The sequence below is a fragment of the Cibotium barometz genome, chromosome 36 (genome assembly GCF_041138505.1).
Source record: "Cibotium barometz isolate CiBa-2024 chromosome 36, ASM4113850v1, whole genome shotgun sequence".
Lineage (NCBI taxonomy): Eukaryota > Viridiplantae > Streptophyta > Polypodiopsida > Cyatheales > Cibotiaceae > Cibotium > Cibotium barometz.
Window position 1 is genome coordinate 4,540,506 of NC_141081.1, and position 24,285 is coordinate 4,564,790.

General features: G+C 40.5%; 1 long non-coding RNA gene across 1 annotated transcript; it reads right to left on the bottom strand.

Moving 5' to 3' along the window:
• Window positions 1-6,837: 6,837 nt before the first annotated feature.
• LOC147617424 (uncharacterized) lies at window positions 6,838-23,738 on the bottom strand. Its single transcript, XR_015262186.1, has 2 exons — window positions 23,460-23,738; window positions 6,838-6,957 (listed from the first exon to the last, which is right to left on the bottom strand). It is a non-coding gene; the product is annotated as an uncharacterized LOC147617424 (long non-coding RNA).
• Between the last annotated feature and the right edge of the window lie 547 nt (window positions 23,739-24,285).

A 24,285-nucleotide genomic window follows, 5' to 3' on the forward strand; every position in this document is an offset into this window, starting at 1 on the left:
GTCATTTCAATTTCACTCTCCTTAATCTCTCACCCATGGTTTGAACTAAGAATATTGCATGCAAACTACCCCCCCACCACCCCAATCTCGTTAATGCTTGCACTAGTAGTGGCAAACGTCATCATCTAGTGACCCTAATAACACATGATCTTTGATTGAAAGCGAGAAAGATTCCAAGCAGCAAGAGTGCGTGAAATAGCTTAAACATACTCCTCCACCATGGATGGGACATAATATCCCACCTCTACCAAGGTAATTTGGAATGAAGACCCTCACTCGCATATGGGTCCCCTTCCAAATTTAAAGGAATGTCAACAAATGATAAGAGGGCACAGGGACTCTATAATATGCCTCCACCTCCACCTATGTATAACCTCCATTCCTAGCTCAAACTACACCTCCACCTCCATTTGTACAACCTCTACCCGAGAACCTTGTCATGGTCTTTGCAGAAGGGACTTGTTTGGAGACACCTTCTACCCCTAGTCCGTAGAACCTAGAGGTTCCTGCACTTGCATCAAGGAGGAGGATAAAAAATGGGGTAAATGCACTCCATGAGATACTCCAATTTCAGAAGACAATTGATCTCATTATTCCCAAGGCCTCTTTCTCATGCATTGTCAAGGAGTCCTTGCATAGTTATTCTCAGGTGGTATGTTTGCAAAGTCTCACATTGCGAACTCTATAAGAAGCTATTGTGGAATTTTTGGTATCCTTTTTCGATGATGCAAACCTCTATGCTATCCATGCAAAGAGGGTTACAATAATGACGAAAGATTTCAAATCAGCATGACTTTTACATCATGATAACTTGTAATGATAATAGCCAATTTTCTCGCCAGGTAAAGTTTTCTCTTGATTAATAGAGTGTTCATATCGTTTTGTTCTTGGTCTTTTTGCACTTGAAATCATGATGTGAGCCATTTTGAAATTAATGAGTTTCAAATATATTTTTCGTTGGCATCTATCATTTTTTCTAGACCTTGGCATGCACGCCAAAGACCCCCTTGCATTAAATGACCTTGGTTGGGGAAAAAAGAGGGAGACAAGTATGGGACGACCTAGGCCTGGACATAAGGTGATGTTTGGGCCTAGGTTACTTTTTTAAAACCCAACAGGGACATTTAGGTTAATGGGGGGATCTTATGCATCATCTTAAGTCCTGAAAGGGCTGGATGGATAAGAGGCCTTGTGTATTCATCAATGTAACTATTATTAAATTTCTAACAACTTAATCAATGTAGCTATTCTAATTAGGATTTTTAACAAATAAGTGTAGGTATCCTAATTGAGATTTTTATGAAAATAGTGTAGCTATCCTAATTAATATTTTAAACAAATTAGTGTAGCTATCCTAATTAATATTTTAAACGAATTAGTGTAGCTATCCTAATTGAGAGTTTCAACAAGTTAGTCAGTGTGGCTATCCTAATTAAGATTTTTAATAATTTAATCAATGTAGTTGTCCCACCGAAGATTTGTAACAACTTTCTCAATGTATGCTTCATTTATACTTATTACATCTTGCTTCTTTTATTTTTAATATTAAATCTAATTAAGAACCGAATGTTTAATTAAGAGAGAAATTAGGTACTAAAATATTTAATTAAGAGAAAATTTAGGAAAAAATAATTGTGACTAAGTTTTCATGCTTAAATTTTTTTTAGTACACATTGCTAGGCCTCCAAGCCCTCCCTAATACCTCAAGGTGTTGGAAGATGTTTCATCCATAGCCTACTCCACACTTATTAAAAGTGCATATATATGGTGCATTTGATGGCTTGACCTCAGACATGGGATGGAATTTTGGACATTTATTTTATTTGAGATATTTGATAGATTTGGCATTAGAATAGTATGGTTTTGTGGATGTTCAACTAGCAAAAATTCTTAGGAAGATGTGAGCTCCTCAAGTGGGTGTAGGAGGAGATTCTCTAGGCTAGAATTTAGTGAGATAATCATGGAGAGAATTATGGGAAGGTAGAGATGATTTTGGAGGAGGATTCTCGACTTCATCTTGCTGATGTAATGAACATTGTACTTGTGCCTATTTAAGAGGGAAGATCTAATGGAAATGTATGGACTGCGTTTTATATCATTATGATGGTCTTTTGCTGAGCTTACTATTAATCTCTCAATGTTGTATCCAATTAGGCTTAATCTACTATGCTGATCTTAATCTACAATCCACCATGAAATCCAATAGTGGTATTAGAGCCAAGTTGGCTATGCATGACTTCTACATAAGTCACCTAGTTACCATCATTTCTACATACGTCACTCTCCATCGCTTTTGCATACGTCACTCTCCATTGCTTCTGCTACATCACCTACACATGATCAAATCCTGACATTATAACGAAAAGTGTTTATGGGCTCCCTGTATTCTACTACTGCTATGTTGTTACTTCTACGAGCACCCTTGTCACATAAGCCACCTCTACCACGTGTTGATCATCTACGCATTGTGCGGGCATTATCTCCATTGACTACATTACCTACTGTGCTGAATGGTAGTCGCGGCGGCGCCCTGCTTGCTAGTATTGCCGGTACTCTAGGGCATGGCCCCGCGGGCTATGCTGACTATCCACAACCTATTGCTAACAAGTCCAAGACTTGTTGCCCGCTACAAACTGTCCACAATGACTTGCTGCTAGACTATCCATGACCTGCTCTGCCTGCTGATCACAGCCATGGATCTGTGGGCTGATAGTTAGATGACCTATTGCTGGCAGCCAATAACCTAATTTGGTGATAGCCAATAACCTGCTCTACTGACAGCCACGAACATGCTGCTATTGCTAATAGTCTAACCGAGATTACTTTTTTGGCCAGGTTTTTTTTTTTAATGGGGTTTACTAAGCTACTACTTTCAACCTATTGATTCCACGTTAGTTTTTGCTCTGGTGATGCCATGTCAGCTTTTTGACTTGCTGATTCCATGTTAGCTTTTCAACTGTCGGAATCAGCTGCCTGAGTGCTATGTACATATACTAGGGCGGGTTAGCCTCCTACTATATGCACATATAATGTAATGTGTGCATATACTAGGAGGCTAACCCACCCTAGGCATGTGAACATACCACTAAGTCAGATTTCAGAGTCAGCTATTTGAGTCAGATTTCAGAGTCATCTATTTGAGTCAATTGTGAGTCAGCTTTCAGAGATAGCTATCTGAGTCAGTTGACTGAGTTAGATTTTTTGAGTCAGCTTCCTGAATCAGCTATCGGAGTCAACTGTCACAATCAGTCAATGACCTGCTGCTTTGTCTTCTATTAAGGGTTTTTAGACAATGCCCTTGTGCTTTAAAGCCAAATGGTAAGACCACCCATGGCCACACTTCAAACTAATAAATTTAACGACATAGGATTTCACACATGGCAAGTTAAGATAAAATTCATCTTAATAAAAAAGGACTTATGGTCAATTGTAAATAGTAAAGAAAAGAAACCTTCTACTAGAGAAGGAGAGGGAGCATGGTTACTGAAGGATGAAGAAGCTATGGCTATTACAACTTTAGGACTCAGTGTGAAAGCTATATACATCATATACTGATGCTAAAGATGCTCTTGATGCATCGAACACACTAGATAAAATATATGGAGCCAAGGGTAAACACTCTAAAATTGGTTTTAAAATCAAAAAAATTGAGTTAAAACTGAAGCATGCATATACTTTTCCGACACACCTCAACTATATATGGCACAATTAGCAGCAGTTAAAGCTCTTGTGGAAGAAGAAGATGCTATTGTAGTGCTTCTCAAGAGCATGTCCATTGAGGAATATAGTCACTTGGTTTCAACCTTGCAAAATCTTCCAGAACCTACCTTGGAAGCCATTGAACCTACCTTTTTCAAATAATTCAAGAAAAAGCAAGAGAACCATGGCCTTGAAGACAGAGCTTTCTTTATTCACAACAATAACAGCGAAAAATAAGCTAGCTACACTCGTTGTGGTAAAACTAGTCATGTAATGAAAGATTGCAAGTACAAAAATAAGCCCAAGATGCAATGCAAATATTGTGGAAAACTAGGAAATTAGGAAGATAAGTGCTTCATTAAAGCCAAAGCCAATGAAGCCAACAGTATCTCTAAAGACTCACCTTAGAGTGCCCCCTATATGGAGGTAATTTTTTTTAATGAAGAATGGGCTTTGTAAGGCTTGGCCACTTTATTATTATTTTTTGGCCATGATTGACCCTAGGGGGTGTTGGAAGATGGTTCATCCATGGCCTACTCCACACTCATTAAAAACACATATATATGGTGCATTTGATGGCTTGACCTTAGACATGGGATGGTATTTTGGACATTTATTATATTTGAGACATTTGATAGATTTTACATTAGAATAATATGGTTTTGTGGTTCAACTAGCAAAGACATTTGATAGATTCTCAGGAAGACGCGAGCTCCTCAAGTGGCATAGGAGGAGATTCTCTAGGCTAGAATTTAGTGAGCTAATCAAGGAAATAATTATGGGAAGGTGGAGATGATTTTGGAGGAGGATTCCCGACTTCATCCACTGATGTAATCAACATTATACTTGCACCTATTTAAGAGGCAAGATCTAATGGAAATGTATGGACTGTGTTTTATATCATTATGCTGGTCTTTTTCTGAGCTTACATGTTAATCTCTCAATGCTGTGCCCACTTAGTCTTAATCTACTATGTTGGTCTTAATCTATAATCCACCATGAAATCCAACACAAGGGGGATGGCTGGATGGGCTCAGAAGGACCTAGGCAAACACGGGGTGACCTAGGCCCTAAACAAGGATCCCTGTTTGGCCTAGGATCCCTATTAGGCCTATGTTGTGCTGGCTTAGGCCCTTTTGAGCCCATCCAGTCCCCTTGAGGCCTTGGGGAGGGCTTGGAGGCCCAACAATGTGCATTAAATTTATTTTTAGGCATGAAAAATGGTTCTTTTATCTGAAACATTGGATTTAGTTCATCATTGTACGAAAATAAAAATGGGTCAAATATTTCATATACATTTTTTTAAAACACTTCTAGAGAGAGGAGGTGTGGAAATCCTTAAGGGGCAAAAATGAGAGTCCATATTTTTGCCTAATGTTTTTATAAAGAAGTCATTACTACGTTGGTTAGGATTGAAAATTATAACTATACTCTGCTTAGTTCTAGCCTTTTATTGTGGTCTTTTGCAACCTTATGCCTTCTCTTGTTGAGGGGAAGAGTGCTGGGTATCAATGATACATGTTGTATCTCTCTTCTCTACAGTTTCTACAAAACAATTGTATTGACAAGGAACTTGGAAGCATAGCCTCCTTGGAATGTGACATAGACTGTCGCTATTGACAAGGACCTCGGAGGCATAGCCCCATTGGAATGTGGCATAGACTGCCTTACTAATGAGAACTATTTTGTCCAGATTTTTGGAGACACTAGAGAGGCACAAGACTCTGGAGAGTGCTTTGAGGGCAAGGAGCTGAAATCTTGCCATTAGGCTGAATACATTGTGCAACTTTGCACTTATGCCACTGGCATGGTTGGTGAGATTATGGGTGATATGCCACCAGAGGTTTATAGGCTGTGTGACAGCTAGTTTGGTTTCCTAGAGTTATGGCCTAGATATAGCACCATCTTATGTGGTCCGGTTCACACTATGGACTGAACTTTATATGGTATAGTAGGAGAGAGCTTTCCTTTATAGTATGTACACTTATCTTTATGCTATGGTTGTAGAGAATTGAAGAGAATGGAAGAAAATTCATCCATCCATCTCTCTTGTGTACTGCTTGTCTACTCTTATGTATGTGTTTATTTGCAAGGATCTCAATCTCACCCTCTCCCCCACATTCTTCTCATGGTATATCAGAGCGCACTGGTTTGTGTGAATAGCTCAAGAAGGCAAGCAACAGGCAGCGGTGCACAAGTAAGGGAAAATCCATCTCTTTTCCTTGTAATTTGGAAGCAAATCCTTGCTGCCAGGTAGTAGCTACTAGGCAAGAGCAGTAGGTAGGTATAACAATAAGGTGCATCGTCATATCTTTAGTTTCCCTTCATAGTTTCCAAAATGTTCATCAAGTCATGTGTTCACAGAAAATATGTTTCCTAACAATTCAAAAAACCTTCAACCTCAAATTTATGTAGTTTTTTTGCCAAATTTTAAAGGAAATTGTAACTAAAATCCCTTAAAATTTTTACGTTTTTGTAAATTATTATTTTGTGCAGAACTAAAAACCATTAGAATAGACATGAAGTCAGGAGTACATGTGTTATCATGGTGTTTCCTTTAGTAGTAACTAGTATATTATGTGTGTACGTGAGGAGTAACTCTCACTCTAGTTTGTCTAGTGCATTAGCATGGAATCCAATTGTCTATAGAAACCAACCACTAAATTACACTTGATGTAAGTATATATATATATATATATACACACACACATATAACCCACCAAGTAAGAACAAATATATTGGAAATAAAAGATCATGCCCTCAAAGACATCGTATGATGAGCGTTAAGCGTTACTACTGCCGTCTCAATGCTGTTAGTAAACCTTGGACACTCCAATGCTGGCTACTAAATTGTTGGGAGGCGTCGACGTCTTCGGGGACGTGCTTGGGCGGTGGGTACTTGGGTAATACATGGGATAAGGCCTTGGCCAGCCGCAGGGACCGCCGGAAGCGCAGGCGTTGGCTCGCGCCGTCTCGAACGTTCTCGAGCGCAGCGGTGGCTCCACCTGTGGGCTCTTCCTGATCGTCGCAGCCAAGAAAGAGCGCGTTCGCGCCCACGTACGTCCAGTTGCCTGTGTGCCAGTCGAAGTCGTAGAGCGCAAGGAAGCGCTGGCCGTAGTACGCCACAAGGTCGATGGCGGAGAGCACGTAATCCACCTCCTCTTCGGCCATGCTGTAGCACAGGCTCACGCGGGCCCATCCCGGCTTCAATCCCTCGTATCCCTGTCACGCACACTTGACGTCAGACTGGCTCTCATCCTGCAGATCCAATACCTAATCGAGGTGGTAAATATACCTTCTTAATCGCGCTCCTAATTGTTAATGATTGCTCTTTACCCACGCCCAACAACATATGCCCATAAGGCCCAGCGCACAAATCATTCAGCAATCTCACCACAAATCAGCCAGCCTAAGAAAAACAGACATGAAATAGTTGCAAGCGAGAGTTGTGTGTGTAGATTCACCTTCTAACCCTAATCAAAATTCTCTCTCCTGGTGGACATGCTACCACTGGGGTAGCCTGTCATGGCCTCTTTGGCCGTCCCCTCTCCGCCCTCATCGTCAGGTCAGGTCAATCTATCTCCAAGTAGTTTCCTCTGCATGCACATGCAAGACCCACTCTGCTCCAGTTCAACTCGCCGATTCGACCAGCTGATTTCAACGGGTTTGCACTAAGCCCTGCAAGCGTTCAACCTTCTCCCCCTGCTGCAGTGTACGAAGCTTTCCATGGCCCCCAAAGTGGACTTGACAAGGAAGCTGGTGTCAATGTGCAAGTTGTTGAATCCGGACCAGTTGAGAAACCTCCTCTTCCTCTGTCTATCGCTTCCCCTTTCTCCCCTAGACATCTTGCCTCCGGACCTCACAGTAGCGCAAGCAACGGTGCTGCTGGAGCAGGCACAGGAGCGACTCAGGACGGAGGTAAGCCCTCATGTACTCTTCCTTCTTCCCAAATCAAGAGGATTCAGCATGATTTGGAAGCCAGGGCGCTCATCGGGCTGTTGGCGGGTCCTAGACCTCCTACAGAGGTGCTTAGAAGTTGGATGCGCTCTCAGTGGGGTGCGCTTGGTGCTAAAGTGGAGACCATTCAGGCTCTCCCTAAAAGCCATTATATGTTTGTATTCAGACACCCGCAAATGGTGTTTGATGTCCTCAGTAGAGGCCAGTGGCTTATTCGAAATTCCCCCCTTAGTTTATTCCGCTAGAATAAAGACTTCAATCGTGAAGCTTCTGCTTTGGTTAACTACCCAGTTTGGGTAGAATTTCCTAATCTGCCCCTCCACTATCATAATCACCTTGGAGTTATTGGTGCTAAGCTTGGGAAAGTTCTGGGAGGTAAACCCCGCTCTGACTATGTGCCATCATGGCACCCTCAAGTACTCATAGAAATGGACATCTCTCTGGATTTGCCCTCAGCGATAGACATCTTCACTGACGATGGGGAGCACCTCGAGCAATCCATAGTTTACAAGTACCTACCCTCTGCCTATTTTCATTGTGGTGCCAAGGGGCACTTTGTGAGAAATTGCCCTCTTCGTGCCCCGAATAATGCTCCTCCCCCAGCTTCTCCAGATTCCACTCCGCTTCAGCAAGGACCTAAAGAAGTAAGAAACATTCCCCCTAGGAGGGCGGCTAAAGAGACCTGGCAGCAGGAGCAGAGTAAGCCTAGGCTTAAAACTGTCAACAAATTTTCTCTTTTAGCTTCTCTACTAGAGTGGGTGGATTCGGAGGTTGAAGAGTCTTTACTTTCGGGCTCTGATGAAGAAATTGAGGTGGATAAATCGCTAGAAGACTAGGTCAATGAAATCGACCAAAACACAATGTTCGATCTGAATGCAAATACTCAGGGGGTGGAAACCTCTGCTAATAAGGAGAATGAAGTGACTGTGGAGGGGGATGGGTCACCCATACCTATGGAGATCCATAAAGACCATAAAAGGCCAATGCAAGCTGCTTCTCAGGCATCACCCAAGAGTTCCCAAGTTAAGAAATCCCTAAGAAGTCTCATAAATGAGGATTGTTTCTTGGAATGTCAACAGACCCCAACAAGGCTAAGAAACTGAAACAATGGTTTCGCATCAACCAATCAGAGGTAATAGTGCTTCAGGAGGTCAAAGTCATTAGAGACGACCTTCTTAGCCGTCTCAAGGAGGTCTCAGAGGATCACAGATGGTTTTGTTTGGCTCATACTAGGGGTTCTGGGGAGGAGCTGTTCTGGGAGTTCCTGGTAGTTGGGGGATTGTACCTAGCTCGGTTGTTGGTGGTTTAAATTGGATCGCCGTTAGGCTAGACAATCTAGTTAAAATGCAGATTTGTTTTGTCTACGCAGGGGGCTCGGTTGCTGACAGAGTCAATCTGTGGATTGAGCTCAAGGCGATGGATGGTCCTGTAGTGATGGTTGGAGACTTCAATATGGCGGAGTCTTCAGCAGATAGATATAAAGGTATGGGCTAGGTAATTAAGGGCTTGGAGAAAGAGAGGTGGACTCAAGTCAAAGAGTACTTATCGTTGTGGGACGTAGGCGAGGAGGCTGAGTTTACCTGGCAGAATTACTCCTCTAGTGATAACGCCAAAAAGGCTAGACTTGATAGATGCTACATTTCGTCGGAGCTAGCCAATATTTATTCCAGGGTTAAGGCTAAACTGAAATATTCCTCCTATTTGTCGGATCATTATCCGGCTGGTAGTCACCTTGGATGATAAAGCCACCAAGCTAAGAAATTCTTGGTTCCAGACTAATGCTTCCCTCTTCCAGTTAAAGGAGGTTCAGGAAGAGGTTAAGAAGATTTGGGTAAATGCATTCTGCAATGCTCACTCACTTGCTGCTGCTTGGTCTCAAGCTCTAAGGGAGACTCAAAAAGCACTTACTGCTTTTAGGAAGGAAGTGACGATTATAAGAAGGAAAAGAAGAGAAGCAGCTTACCAACAGCTCATGGAACTTGAAGCCAAGGCTAATCTTGTCGCGGAGGACCAGGATGAGATTACTCGGTTGAGAGCTCAGATTAGATTAGAGGAGGAGCTGGCCCTCAAACACGCTATGGTTTTCTTCAGAGAATGGTGGGCTGGCAAGATTGACCGTCCTTCTAAAGAAATGTTTAAGGTTCTTAGGAAAAAACAAGCTAAGGACTTAGTGCCTTTACTGTCTACAAGTGAAGGTGCTGCCAGAACTGAGGAGGAAAATTGTTTTCTGGTTCGCACCCACTTTCAAAAGCTTTTTAGTACACCGGAACAGTCCTCGGAGCTGAAGACTGAGGCTCGCAATTTTGTGTGGGAGGCCAGAACTAAAGTCATCTCTGAGGAGTTGGCAAGGCAGCTTGATTTGCCTATTTCAATCTCTGAAATTAATATGGCAATTGAGAGCTTAAAACCTAATAAAACTTCGGGTCTGGATGGATTGCCGGGTGAGTTTTTTCATGCTTTTAAAGATTGGATTGCCCCATTCATCCTGAGGGTTTGGGAAGAATCTGTGTTCTCAGCCTTTCCCACCAATATAAATTCTGGAGTGATAAAATTGATTCACAAACGAGGGCCTAAGGAGCTGGAGGCCACTGACTATGCTAAATTCTGTATACAAAGTGTTAGCCAAAGTAATAGCGTTTAGAATCACACCCAGCTTAATGAGGCACATCTCAGCAGAGCAGAAAGGATTTATCCGAGGAAGGAGACTTATTGAAGCAGTCATTTCAATTTGGAAAGGAGTAGAGTATGCTCAGGAAAAAGGGATCGACTTTATTTTTGCCAAAGTAGACTTTGACAAAGCCTATGACAAGCTTGAATGGAGTTTTATCTTGCTTAATTTGGAAAAGATGGGATATGGCCCGTGCTTGGTTCAGTTTGTAAAAACCCTCTTCGGTAATGTCTCAGCTAGAGTGGTAATAAATAATGCAATGTTAGAGTCCTCCCCCCTGGTCAGGTCGGTCAGGCAGGGGTGTCCACTTGCTCCTTTGCTGTTTGCTTTATCTATGGATAGCTTGAATTGTATGGTCAGAAGATACCAGGGATTGGGGCTAATTAAAGACATTCCTTTGGCTAATTCAAATTGTGAACATGTACTTTCTCAGTTTACGGATGACACCAATGTGTTACTCAATAATGATCAGAACTCTCTCTTGACTTTCTAGAAGGTGTTGGACACCTTTTGCCTAGCATCTGGATCAAAGGTAAATCATACTAAAACGGGGATATTCTCTGCAGAAGGAAATCTTTCTAACCATTAGGAAAAAAGGGAGCTCATTTTGGGGCCTTTTACGGTTTGGAAAAATAAGCTCTCAACCAATGAACAGAGGGCCAACGTAACGTTGGAAATTCACAAAAATAAAAGAAAATAGATAAAAGAAACAATATTTTATGTAGGTACAAGCGTGCTACATTAATGTGGAGATTGGTTTTTTATTCTCACAAGATCTTTGGACATGAAGATAGAATCTAGTCTGACATTTTCTCTGACAAGGGCCTTCCCGCTTCCACCTCCCTTTGAACTTTGAATTGTTGTGCTGCCTTTCCTTCGAAAGGTCTACCATTCTACACCACTACCTCATTGTGCAGTAACCTCTTCTTTTCCAAAACTGCTCCCTTGATCCAGTTTGGCTTAGAGTAAGATGTTTCTTGTCAACTATCTGTCTGCCTACTTTCTCGTTCTTGAAACTTCACTTTGTTATCTTGTTTACATTACTTTGCTGTGGTTACAGATTCACAAGGTATCCATGGTGAATAAAAACTATGGTCGTTCTTGTGGAAGACGCTCTGTGGATGATAATGCTATGAAGGCAGAATTATACCACACATCCTTACCCCGTCGACCTGCTTCTTCTATTTCTTCGGTAGAGAATTCAAGTACAGTCAAAACGGATGGAACTTGGGAAAGGTTTACTGTTTCGAAAGGAGCATGGGTGCTCATGCAACCTAGTAAAAGAAAGAGACCCCAGACAAAAAATATTTTCTTGGCATCATGGAAGGGAAGAGTACGAGATTTTAAAATCACCAGAGGAAAGATATCGGTGAAAGAAGTTTTGATTCAGCATGTGTACATGCATAAAGAACTTGTCTTGCGAGACTATCCAAATGATCTTCCGCAACACAGGCCTAATTGTATATTTTTCTATTGTGGTTTTGCTCTTTATGAGGTGCATGGATTTTTAAGACAAAGCTTTCTTTCTTTGCTTATTGATATTCTTGTGTTATTTTATTTCAGATTTATACCCTTCATCGTATGAGACATGGCAAAACATCGATTGTATTCTGGGATTTATAGATGTTTTGCATGGATCGATAGGAGAACAACAATACGAAGGTCGATGTGCAACAGAGCTAGCTCAATCCGGTATATTTTTTACTGATCATTTTTATCAGTTGCTGGACAATGCAAACACACATGGTGTGTTAAGAAAACAAGACCTTCCAGCATGGAATTCAGTGGATTGGCCTCTCCCACATTTTAGTGTTACAGAGGCATATAGAGCCAAGCTTTTCAAAGAAGTACAGAAAGCTCTTAGGCCCAATATTCCCACAAGGATAATAAAAATTTCTTTGTGCATGCCTCTCACAGTTTTTGTAGACTTGTTTAATACCTTTCCAGTGAAGGTTTCAAAAACAATGTTCACAGTTAAAGCAACAAGTCTGGCATGCATGCCACAATTTTTGGATAAAGGTTGGGATAAGAAGACATGTAGTTCAGTGTTTTGTGAGGTTGTCCAACCTTCTATGCAACTGAAGTACATGGTTGCATCACAAAATTTCATTTTTTCTTTTTATTATAAGCGCAGTCGAATGCTAGGTACAAAACTAGTCCCTATGGATCAAGATGAAGATTCTTTTGGTGCAGAAAATAAACTTCTTGATATTGATGTTGTTGAGAATGGTGATGTGCTAGTCAATATCACATTAAGACAATGTTGCTCCCTAGCTCAATTGCGCAATGACATTCTATTTGAGACAGAAGGTTCTATTTCAAAGGACTTTTTATTTATCTACAACAATAAGAAGGTATACCATGTGACTTATCCTAGTCTCATTAAGCACTGCTATTAGTTTACTTTACCCTATTGTTTCATATTGCTTTTTTGCAGGTGCTCAAAAGAAGAGAGAGATCAATAAAATGCAAAGACATTGAAAATTTTAAAATTGAGATAACACAGACTCCATAAACAAAGGTATTATATTCAGAAATGTAAAATTCTGTACAGAAGTGTTTAATTACATATGTAGAACATATTCTTGACAACAATTTTCTATTTATCTACAGGTTGATCTAGAGGCTGCTCTACATGGTCCAAGCTCACCGTATCATCTTTATTTGGAGAATCTACTTTCTGTTGCTCCATCTTGTCGTGTACAGTCTCTTGGTGCTGCTCCATTGTCTCCTCTACTACCCTTGGAGCATCTGTTTGCTGTTGCTCCATCATTTCCTCAATAACATCAGCAGCAACAGGTCCTTGTTCTTGTGGCTTCTCCTCATCAGCACTAGGTCCTTGTTCTTGTGGCACCACATCTGCATCATCTGTGTCATCAAGGTGTATGACACCTTCTCGGACTTTAGAGCTCTCACCTAACTCGACAGTAGCTGGTACAATAGGTTTGGGGAAGGCATACTTCAAAAACTTCCAAATTATATCAGCTCTGAAACTATACACATAGCTCGAGTTGAAGCTATCTTCTCTCATCTGCAATGAGATATGATGATTTAGAACACTTTGTACCAATATCAAATTTTTTGAAGCTAAATGAAAATTATTTTTTCTTACAAGCTCTGGCTGTCCTATCTCAAAATAGCTTGAAAGTATATATTTGGCACTAATCAGCACTCTCCAGCCACAGCTACTTGAATCATCTTGTTGTGGTGTCTGGATAGTTGGAAAGATATGTTAGAAACTGTTAATGTCTGAACAAAATAAAATTATTCAATAAGTTCAAAGGCATAGCATGAAATAGACATCAGTAGAGGGAGCAACTTTCTACCTCTAAATCTATTGGCTCTATTGAATCCAAAAGATTCACATTAGGAGGACACTGATCCAATGCATCTAGAAGTCTTCTAATACAACTGCAATACATATAATTCAGTTAGTGTGCATTAAATCCAAATAATGAAGTTTAAAGTTAAAAATAGCACACAAACCACTTACAATTTAACCTCTCTGTGTGTGTTTCTAAGAGAGTTGAATAAAAAGCATTGCTTCTGCTGGATGTCAATAGAAGCAAAGCTCCAGTGGTCACTGCATAAGGAAAAAAGCATTAAGAAATCAAAGGCTACAAGAGTACTCAATCTTGAAGGAAAATCCCAAAAGAAGCAGCCACACACATACTTGTTATGGTATGGAAGTAGCAAAATATCAACATGATCAAAATCACAGTGTCTGAACCAATTGGAAATATCCATGGGAGTTTCCTTTGGATCTCTTAACTTGAAGGAAATTGCAGGATCAATAATATAAACTGTATGCTGTACAGCATGGTTCAGCCAGCTTCTCATCATGCTACATTGGACAAAACAATAATTAAGGTAAGGTGTAAGGGAGGAGGTACAATAAGGATTGTTTTGCAAACAAATGTAAAATAAAAGACACTTACTAGAGCATTGCAAGAATGATAGTATCTGAGCAATACTCATTCTTATGAGCCAATGCTGCCAAGCATGCTCTTGTCAAGTCAAAATTATTCTCTGAAAAATCATCTTCAATATGGACAACTATGTTAGGGCCCAGCTCCTGCAACCTTCTCTGTATCTGTAGCTCCATCTGTACAGTTTCCACATTTATAGCAGACTTGGATTCCTCTATTTGCTGCTTCAGTGACTCCTCATAAGCAGCTTTCCCTCTGGTGCTCATTGAGTGGGTCACTTCAACAACCTTCACCTTGTCTGCCTTCAATTTCCTTGTAGGTGGAATTAATAATATGTCTCTCATTTTAATGTCCTGCCATTCCACAGGATGTACCAGCTTGTCATACCTCCACCTCACTCTGGACAATGTGTTGAAGTCCTTGGCCATCAGAGTTACCCTGTGAGCATGGGCTGCTACAAGCATTGCATCTTCAAAGTACTTCTCCAAGTAATCCTCTGCCATTTCCTGTAAGGAAAGAATGGCAGTCCTGTTCCACCTGAAACCAAGGTGCCAGCTATCACAAATTTCTCTCACTAGCCTCTGAAAAGGTGCCTTGGGGATTGCAAAGCCTATAGCTTTTTGCTGTTTCCTGATCTCCTTTAGCACACCAGCAGAATGCTTTAACCTCTTGGACTTTTGCTATAGCATGCTCATTGGCTTCCCCTTCCTGCCATGTGCAACTCTTCCTTTTGTAGGCACACTAGATTCCTTGACATCAGCCCCAGCTGCTGCTGCTACAAGCCCTGGCCCCTTGCCAGACCTCCTTGCAGTTGCCTTGGTTCTTGCCATCACTCTGAAAAGGTCCATACAAAGCAATAGTAAAAGATTAGAAACATGGAGAACATAGAATGATTAAAGAAGGTGATGACAACTTGGATGAAGCAAAATTGAACAATTTGCAACAAAAGGCGATTATGAAGATTTGAAATTTGTAACAGCTCAAAATCGCGTTTTTCTGCAAATGCTTGAAACAACATGCTTTTGCATTCATATGATGAATTCTCTATCTTTCCAACTATAAACAATATGTATTGTGTTTATAGAAGAACTATGCAGGCTTGAAATGGGTGGATGAAGAAGCATTTTAAAATTTGCAACAAAATGCGATTTGAACTATTTTGAGATTTCTAAAATCCTCTCCTCGCGTTTTGCTGCAAATTCTAGAGACAACATACTTCAGCATGCCTTTATTCATTTCAGTGTGTATGCAGCTTGGTGCAACATGGATTGAGCCTATGGACATCAAGAAGTGATCAAACTCTCATTCAACAGGGCCAAATAAAAAGTCTTCCTGCTTCTACATGCAGTGGAGAAAATCTAAAAAATGCATATAATATTTATCATAATATGTAACCTACATCACATCAATCAATTCCTTACCCTAATATACTATTAAACAAGAAGAAGAGGAAAAAGATTTTCTTACTAACCTGGAAGCTATCTGCAAGTGTTCTGTGCTGATGATGAGTATCCTGTGCTGGGTATGAAAATCTGCTGCTGGTCTGGATGCTGATGGTGTGGAGTAGGGAGGTAGAGATGCAAGAGAACTGAGTTAGGAGAGTAGATTATTACAAAATACAAATAATGGAGTTATTAATACCACACGTGTGAGATATAGTCGTTTTTTAACACGTGTGGGTCCCACCAAATCTTTTGGGATTTGAAATTTGTGGGTCACTTTTTGCCTTGGAAATTGTGCCAATCATGATTTCATAATTAGATCCATTAACACTTTTCCCTCCCCGTATTCCATCCCTGCCAGCACCCTCCCATCATCCTCTTCTCTCCCACTTTGACCACTTTCTACCCAACACACTCCATCCACTCTGCAACCTGTCTGAAGACTACTACCATTACCAGATCTCCAGGTTACAAGTGCTACAGCTCAGTTTTGGAAGAGAGCAGGACAATCTCCAGGGCTATTCCATCAGTATGGAAGAGGAAAAGAAAGGTCAGAGATCTATACCATTTCCAATGTTTTCTGACATATATTTCTTCCATCTGTAGAATTCTTAAATCTCAGTGCCTAGAAATCTGGCAGATCACCCTAGGATTTGATTAGAGATGGATATGAGTAGGATTTAGAATTTTGCAACAAAATGCGATTAGAGAGGTTTATGTTTTCCAAATGCTCCAAATCGCGTTTTCCTGCAAATTCTGATATTTGTTCTAGTTTTTATTTTTTCTCCTTCTTTTAATCTCTTTTGCACTGGGGAATTCCTCCTTGCATCATTTACTGTCCTGAACATTGTGAGATATCCCTAGCATTTGATTGGAAATGGATGTCAGTAGAAATTCAGAATTTGCAGCAAAATGCGAGGAGAGCACTTTACATTTTTCAAATGGATCTGCATCGCGTTTTGTTGCAAAGTCTTGTGTCTCTTTTGTTTTTTACTGTTTGCTCATTGTTTTGCTTTCTATGTCCATGGAGATGTCTTTCTTGATGATGAGAAATGTTTCTGCTTTGGAACAGTTGATCCTCAGGCCCCTCCTTTCAAGAGGAAGTTGGACTTCTCTGCTGCTATACTCAGACCACAGCAATCACCAGGTGATTCATGTGTGCTGATGAAGAGTTTTGTTTGGTGATATCCTATACATTATCTGATTGCATATGTGAGCATATAGAATTCATGTTATATAAATTTTGCTTCAGGCAAAAGCAAGAGACTAGAGCAGAAAGGTGAGTCTTCCCTTTCAAAACAAAGGGAACCAGAAGAGGACAAATCTCCAGATTTGCTCCTATTTGACTTTCTTCACAAGTGCAAGGCTCAAAGGAACTTCCACATATACCACAGTATTTTCAACAAGGAGTTCACTATGAGCTCTCTTTTGGACCATCACAGAGATTTCCTTTCAGACCATTGGGATACCTTCAAACAACTGACAGAGGCAGGAAGGATTGTGGAAGGTGAAAAGGTTTTTGTGCATTTAAATCATATTGTCTCCATTGACAAGCTGAGGTACCATGTGAATAGAAGGTTTGACAGCCTGCCTGAGGAATATAAATTCAGTTGTAACTTGCACACCAGAAAGTGTAGAGTGCTTGAGGAAAGCATGGCATTCCTTATGTACATTGTCTTTCAACAGCAATCTCTAGAAGAGCAAGGGCAGGAGACTGAAGAAGAAGATATATCTGTAGCAGAGGTAAAAGAGGATATTCCTATGGCAACAGATATAGCAGAGCAGGAAGAAGATATCAACCTCGAGGATGAGGGGCTGCAAGTGGCTACTCTTGACCTTGTTCAACTAAGGACTGAGACTCTTAGGGCAGCACAGCCAGTTGAAGACTTTGATGTTCAGAGCAGCAACTATGCAGTGCCCATGCTTCCAGGTGTCTTGATTGGTGGTAAAGATTATGTTTTCCTCCATGATATAGAGTGTATGTTCAATTTGAGGGAGGACTATGCCATTTCCCTTATTGCCCAGGCTTCAAGGCTTGACAAGGAGGTTGGCATAGAGGATGACCATTCACTGCTAGCTTTGGAAACAACCTTTGATCCTGCAGAGGCCCTTACTATTTGTTTCAAAGAGGCTGAAAGTTTCCAAGAGCCAGATGAAGCTGCCTTCCAGCTCACCCAGGAAGCTATGAATCTCTCATCACTTCATAAGGAAAAACTTAAAGAAGAGGCTGGACTGGAGGGGAGAGGAATAAATCTTTGGAAAGATGAACTTCTTGTTGCTGATGAAAATGAGAGGGTATGATATTATTACTTCAAATCAAATACTTTATGTTGTGTTTAAATGTTTTGTAGTTATGTATCATTGTCTCACTATAATCTTTTGATACATGGCAGCTACAAATTGAGGATGACACATTCCTCCAGAGATCAAGTGGAAGCAGGCCAGCTGGGTTTGGCAAAATGTCAACTCAAGTTCAAAAAGAGAGTTCCGACTCGCAAGCCTTGGGAGTAATAGGATTTAGTCATCAAATATAGCACAAACATTATGTTGAAGTTGAACTAATTTGTACAAAGTCTTTGATCCTCATCAGTTCCTTGTCCGTACGGACGATCAGTACCCTTTTGCATTTGTCCCATCACCGTACGACACTTCAGTACTCTTCCCACACTCAAAAGCTTCTAAAAGTGTTTGACACTCAGTATTTTATTGGTAAGGATCAACAGTATGTCTAGCATAATTAAGTAGTATTGATTGAATTTTTTGTGTGTTAATATATGGATGTATTGATGCTTGTTAATATAGATCACATGTTTCACAAAAGACTTACTTTTGATGGAGTCTCAAAACATATAGGCATTACACCAAGAGTCACTTGTTCCACAGAATAAAAATCTATTGATTGAGTTTGAAAACATGTGGACATAACACCAATAAGTTACAAACTGCTATTCATGTTTACTTGTCCATTTATGGTTTCTAAATATCTTCGAATCCCTCCACTGTCTATGTCTCTCTGCTGCCATTGAATTGTCCAAAGTTTGTCTTCGTCTTTGCTTTTGGGCTAGAATAAAAGCAAGCTTGACTTTGGAGCTAGCAACTTTTCTTTTAGCATGCAGCCTTTGTAGAATGCCTCGGTAAAACCATTGGAAGACTTCCTTCAGACTATTTGCCTTTTGACTCCCTCCATAGTGTTGTGTGTGTCTGAAAAATGCATTACGTGCCATGTAGTGAGATTTCTCCATGCCTTGGGTAGACCAAATTGCTGGGCATCCATAGTTTTTGACAAAATAGGGAAGGTGGTTGTAGATGATATGCTGTTTTCACAAAGACATAAGAATGCATAGTAAGTTATAAAAGAAAAGAGGATCACACTTAAGTAAAAGAAGAAGACATCACTTTACCATGTAGTGAGTTATATTGCAGGCTGTCCATGCGTCTTTCATTGACTTCCCAAAATGTTTTATTGCCTCTTCAAAGTTCTTGTAATCACTCTTTGTCCATGTTACATTGTCACAGAACATGAAGAGTTGATCAAGAGACCTCCACACCTCTGCCTTCACATTTCGTGCTTCCCCATCTGCCTCATGATCTTTCACGGCATTATGGACTTGCTTCCACAATCCATAACTAATCCTTGAAACTGTTTTACCTTGCCTTACTTGCTTACTATTGTGTTTGGGTCGAGATAAGAATCTTCTTGCCTTAACACCACCAATAGAGGGCTTGATTAGTACCTCCTTGCCATTGCTAGACTTTTTAAAATCCTTTGTGATATGAACATCACCTCCATGCAGACCTATATCGGATAACACTTTTTCCAATGCATGAAGAGCATCCTTTCTATTTCTTTCGGGACGGAGTTTCCAAGCAAATCCAATATACAAAAATACCAATTTCTCAATAATTCGACATAGAGCATGCAATGTGCATATGTGAACATTACATAGTGGAATGTCAAGAATGGCCTTGAAGTCAGGGTCAACTTTATCTCTATTAGGTGCTCTCTTCCACCATTTAGAATCCATTACTTGCGCTAATTCTTTGCAGTAAAGACAAGGAGACTTTGAGTTACCTCCTTTACTAACGTTATACATGCACTTAAGTGTTTTAAGATCCCCCGCCATGTGCCACTCTACTTGAAAATCACCTTTTCCTGCAACATGGAGATTCTCTCCTTGCACCTGTCTTTTAATTATTCTTGGTATTTCCGTGTGGTGAAACACCCAATCTAGTGTTTCATGGTCTTCTGTCTTTACCTGTGATTATACAAAACAAAAGTCTTACTATAAAAGATTTGAAAACATTGACTAAAATCAAGTACGAAATAAAAAATGATCATACCTGGAATGAGCCCAACCACCATATGTGTTTCTCCGACTGCACACTAAAATACTTCGAACTCGCTTCATTCAATGATGTATCAAGTGCTCCATTCATCAATGTGATAGTAATCCTTTCCATTTTCTTTTCCTTTACAACCTCACACTCATCCAGTTTGATAACAAATTTCAAAATGCCTTTGCACTCTTCAAATGTTATTCCATAAAACTCGACCATTCTTCTTTGAAGTTGTTGTAGATCTACAAATATATTGTTCCAAGGGTCATACACAGTGGTTCCTTTAGCACCATGAAATATATCTTCAATATGGATATATGGTCCAATAAACTCATCTATACTTTCATTCAAATGACCTCTTATCTTCCACACTGTTGCTGGATTTGGCAGTAAAACTCGTTTAATCCTTTGATCTCTCAAAGTTGAGGATATCGCATGGAAAATCGAACTATATCCCTTCCTGCTAACTCCACTAACATCAAGAGCCTCTTGGATTGTAGTACCATCAATTTGATTATTGGATATAAAGTCCTCTACAACATTGCGTTTGATTGTTTTGTATTTTTTTTCTTCAATCAAACCTTTTGCTACACCACAAGAAAGCAATCCTTTCATTTGTTTAACTGGAAGAAGGTTGGGATCCATATTTTCTTTTGCAGGCTCTAATAATTTCCTATAGTAACAATATAGTAACAACACAATATGCCTATATTATTCAACACTTCCAATCCTGTTTTGCATTAATGGACAAAATACATATAGTCATTTGAGAGTATTTTTGAGTTTAAAAAATAAAAAATTGCAAACTAACCTTGCTTCCTGAATTCTTCGCTTGCATCCACCAGTCCCAGCCTTCAAATTTGCAATGTTTTTAATCTTCCTACTTCGTTGTCTGTCTCCAAGCATGGTTCTCTTTCTTCTTGATCTTGTTAACTCTTTTTTACTCTTTGAATGCTCCTCAATTTCATTCTGCAACTGCTGCTCCAATTTTGCACGAATAGCTATCTCTTGAATCCTGGCTCCCTTTTCTTGTAGGTACATTGTTTTATATGTTTCTGCAAATGCAGACTGTGCTGAAATATAACCAAGAAGTCCATTTTGTCCATCGCCCGCAAACCTCAATAGTGTGGTTGGATTGACAAATGGAGGTGTAGAGTTTTGTACTAGACATTTTGGATATATACTTCCATCACACCATAAGTCAATATGTTGGAGCCCTTCTCTTCTCATATTTTCCCGTTGTTGAGCATTTAGCACCGTATCCTTTCGTCTTTTTTGTGCTGGAGCATATTGTTCTTCTAAGTCGATGTGAAGATGATATAATCGCTTCTTCTGAGATTGTACTTCACTAGTATCGGCCATTTTTGTGCTTCTGAGGTTGCAAAGTTGGCTTGTCAATCTCATAGTCTTTTTGTAACATGAATTGTGAAAGTGTGGCGGTATCCATACAATCATTAAGTTCAGTGATGGATTCTTTATGAGAGGCCTGCACACGTCGTCAAAAGAGATGCGAAATCTTCGAGAAACAAAAAAAATTAAGGAGATATTTAATGCAAAATCGTGTTAGTTAGACAAAAGATTATCTTATTCTTTTCTGAACTGACAGTTCAGTGGTCCTTACTGACAGTTCTGAGCCACGTTTCCATATTTTATTATTTTTAAGATCTTTTAGGAGAGAAATAAATCGAAAAATGGTGAATTTCTTACAGGGCCCCAAAATGAGCTCCTTTTTCCCTAATGTGGCTGGTGCAGAAGAGTTGTCAGCGTATTCGTGCTGGTGAAGTTTTTCGGTTGCTGGGTATACCTATGGGTTTCGGAGTTACCTTGAAGCAACGGTGGGAATGGGTAGTTGATAAATTCAGGGGAAAGTTGAATAGGTGGCTGGGTATGCAGTTATCGGTAGCTGGCAGACATTATGTAGAAACTTCATGTGGACAGGGGACCCTTTCAGGAGAGGAGCTGCCAAAGTGAGATGGGAATTCTGTTGTCTCCCCAAGGACAAAGGGGGATTGGGGGTTGTAGATATACATGCATGGGCTGACAGGCTTGCTGTTAAAACTATCATTAGAGCAGTTTCTCACCCTGAGGAACTATCGTCCGTGCTGCTATTCAGAAACATTGACCAATTCTCCTTTGAGAAATTTTCAGGTTGGAGGGATCTACCGCCACCACGGAGTACTATTTTGATAGGCCATGAAACTATTAAGCCGAAAGGGTCGGAGCTTCTTCGCTCCTTGTGGAAGGCTTGGAAAAAATTTCGGGATATGGCAAGGGTGGTGTGGGAAAGGAGACATAGCTACTCTATCAGAGCTCTTGACTCTCTGTGGTTTCCTCTTAGACCATTGCCATCGGTGTCTCGTAATGTAATGCGTACTGCCCTACGTATTCACAAAAAGGGCATCAGAGTGTGGGCAGATGTGTGGCAAACTCACTCCCAAAGGTGGATGACCAATGATGAATTGATTTTGAGCTTTTCGCTTCTTCCTTGGGAAGTTCGGGTAGTTCGTGAGCGCATTAACAACTTTTCAGAGAGTGAGGTTTGGCAGCTTACAGTCTTAGAGCCCTTATCCCTCAAAGCTCTATGCTGGAGAAGAGGGTCAGCATTCGACCACCCTCCTCGTGTGCACTCAGCGCCTTCGATCCCTGTGCATGTGGTGCTTAATAAGAGATAGTCAGTTCTCTATGACAGGCGCCAATGGAACTTTAAGTTTTCAATAATTTGGTCTAAAGAGATTCAGCCTAAGAAATCAATTTTACTATGGCTGATTTTGCATAAAGCCATATGGACAGGTGAAAAGTGCACGAAATGTGGGATAACAGATAGGGTATGTGCTAGGTGCAAACGGAGAATCGAAGATATTGGTCATCTGTTCAAAAACTGCCAGAGATCTATAGCTATCCTGTCACCGGTCTGGTCTGTTTTGGGTTGTCTGTCCTCTACTAAATAACTGTTACTAGGGGATACTGTAGGGGTGCTCCCCCGGTGCTGGGCTAGAATCAGAGCTAAATTCCTTTGGGTGATATGGAAAGATAGATGTGTAACTGCATTTGACAGTGCTTACCAGATTCCAAATCTGAAAAGTCTTTTTGCTGACTTTCATGTGCATGTGTTTGATTTTCATATGGTGCAGACGAGATTGTACACCACTCAAGCTAAGGTGCTTGGAGAGACTCAAACTCAACTAAGGAACATGGACTACATAATCCAGGATCAGCTGAAGGAGCTTTGTGGCTATGCTGCAAACTAGAATTGAAGCGTTAAGCTATGAATATTGAGGGTTTTTGGTCATGTACTGAGGTCACAGGTGTAGACCTTTGATTGTGATGAGATGAACTCAGAGCTGTATCGCAGCCAGCCATTGTAATTTTGTCTTTCCTTATTAATTCACTCCTGCGCTTGTTGGTTTTTTTTAAAAAAAATCTCACCACAAATCGTCCATGCAGTGGTTTTCCGCTGGAATCGACATCACCAGCATTATCAGTAGTAATATTGGGCTTCGGCGACGTCGCATCCTTGTTGGTGGTCGTGTTGACAACGAAGGACAAGATGGGCGCTCTTTTGGCCGTTGTGCTGCCCAGTATTCGGATGTTGGGGTGGGCGGACAGCCGCGTCATGGCCTTGTCCATGTAGAATGACTCGCGATCCTCGATCGTCGCGTTTCCCATGAAGTCCTTCACCCAGAACGCCACACCACATCTGACCTTTCCCAGGAATTAGCCTGAAGATATGGCGGATTATAAGAGGACACAAAAAAGGTTACTATAAACAAGCCTAAAAGGTTAGAAATGGCAGATTATAAGAGGATACAGAAAGGTTACTATAAACAAGCCTCAAGGGTAGAAAAAATACTGCCCGTCGTACCAAAAGGCACAACTTCTTCTTCTTCTTCTTTAAAGCAAATAATGATCTCATCACAAAGAAATGTAGGTTTATTATGAGCCTTTCAAATTCACATTCCAAGGTTGCTATGAAAGGTTTGTTGAGCTCTTTTTCAAGATTGGCTGAGTCACGTCTTCCTCTAATGCAAATGTAACGTGGACAAGTGCATGCATGTATTTCAATTCAATGTTCATATGTTGGCCATGTAGGAAAGCGGTCTTGCCATGCCCCAATTCTCGCAAATGTTTCAGGTCTAAATAGGTCCATACCTTTCATTAGGTTTTTAAAAATGCATTGTCCTAGTCATCAAACTAAAAAAGTGATTTAAAAAAAAAGTAAGTATGTAGAGAAAAGGTAGTTGTCAATGACCTT